This window comes from Myotis lucifugus, unplaced genomic scaffold, assembly GCF_000147115.1.
Source record: "Myotis lucifugus unplaced genomic scaffold, Myoluc2.0 scaffold_7046, whole genome shotgun sequence".
NCBI classification, from domain to species: domain Eukaryota; kingdom Metazoa; phylum Chordata; class Mammalia; order Chiroptera; family Vespertilionidae; genus Myotis; species Myotis lucifugus.
Genome location: NW_005878094.1, coordinates 6,588 through 8,003, shown reverse-complemented (window position 1 = coordinate 8,003; position 1,416 = coordinate 6,588). Strand labels below are relative to the sequence as shown.

Sequence of the window (1,416 nt, the reverse complement as noted above, 5' to 3'; positions counted from 1 at the left end):
CCATAGTAAAACAAAGACTTATATTTTTGATATTTATTTTATATATTTAAATGCCATTTAACAAAGAAAAAAAACAACCAAAAAAATGAGTTGGCGTGTCACCTCTGACACGTGTGTCATAGGTTCACCATCACTGCCTTAGAACTTAGATTTTAGCTGCTTTAGCTAGCTCCTCTGACCCCCTAATGCCTTTCAAAATTATGCTTTGTCTCCAGACTCCTATTTAATCTACCCACAGCCTTCTCCAGATTTCCTGAACCCTTCTTGATGCTGGAACAAGAACCCCGGCAGGTGAGGTCATGTCTAGAATGATGAAGGGGACCCCCTAGACAAATGCCCTCCAAGTGTTGAACATCTGCAGGAGCACATGGTGAAGCCAGGGTGACAGAGATAGATGGTGAAGATCCTCCTGAGATCAGTAAGGCTTTGGTTGGAAAAGCAGAGTTGAGACACTATTGTTCTTGTTCCAAAGCCTCCAGTGTCCAGGCAACCAGGATACATGTTTGGAAGCTAACAGATGACTTGTCCTCCAGGTTGCGAAGACACCACACTGGCCCTGCAGGAGCCCGGGCTGAAGCTCATCCTGGTGGGGAAGACAGGGACTGGGAAGAGCGCTACCAGGAACAGCATCCTGGGCCACACGTGCTTCCTCTTCAGACACACAGCCACTTTGGTGACCAGAACCTGGAAGGTGGAGAGTTGCAGGGGGGACAGGTGGCACATGGAAGTCATGGGCACCCTGTACCTTTTTAGCTCCCTCGTCCCCAAGACATTCCTGGGGTGCGAGGAGCAGGCCAGATGCTACTTGCTGTCTATAGCTGGGCCCCAGGCGCTCTTCTGGTGACTCAGCTGGGCATGTTCGAGCTCAAGGTTCTGTTCGGGGACAGTGTGGTGGCACGTACCATCCTGCTGTTCACACGCAAGGAGGACCTGAGTCAGGACTCTTTGCAGAATTTCCTGTACCACAGGGAAAACCTTGCGCTGTGGGCTCTGGTGGCTGAGCGTGTGCACCTTGGACAACTTGGAGGCATGTAGGAACCTGGAGGCCCAGGTACAGGACCTGCTGGTGCTGGTGGAGCGCCTGGTACTGGACCACTTGGGTGTCCCCTATTCCAAGGACATGTACTGATTGGCACAGGCACTGGCCTTCTGGAGCCCCAAGAAGCAGCTGAGAAGGGTGGCATAGAGGCTGGTGGGCTGCACGTAGGGGTGATGTGGTCGCCAGCTCCTGTGGTGGCTGCACATGTGGATGGTGGTGCACAGCTGTGCTGCTGGGCTTCCTAATCCTGTGTTGCCATCTGGAGGCCAGAGACCATAGTTGAGATACATTGAGTGACAGAGTATATAAAAGTAAGACTTGGAACCATCACCTGACAATCACATTCTGCCCTGGTGTCTGTGTGTCCAAGGCCGACA

At 51.8% G+C, this 1,416-nt stretch overlaps 1 pseudogene; it reads left to right on the top strand.

Annotated features, from left to right (window-relative positions):
• Nucleotides 1-517: 517 nt before the first annotated feature.
• LOC106696017 lies at nt 518-1,207 on the top strand (annotated as a pseudogene).
• Nucleotides 1,208-1,416: the final 209 nt, after the last annotated feature.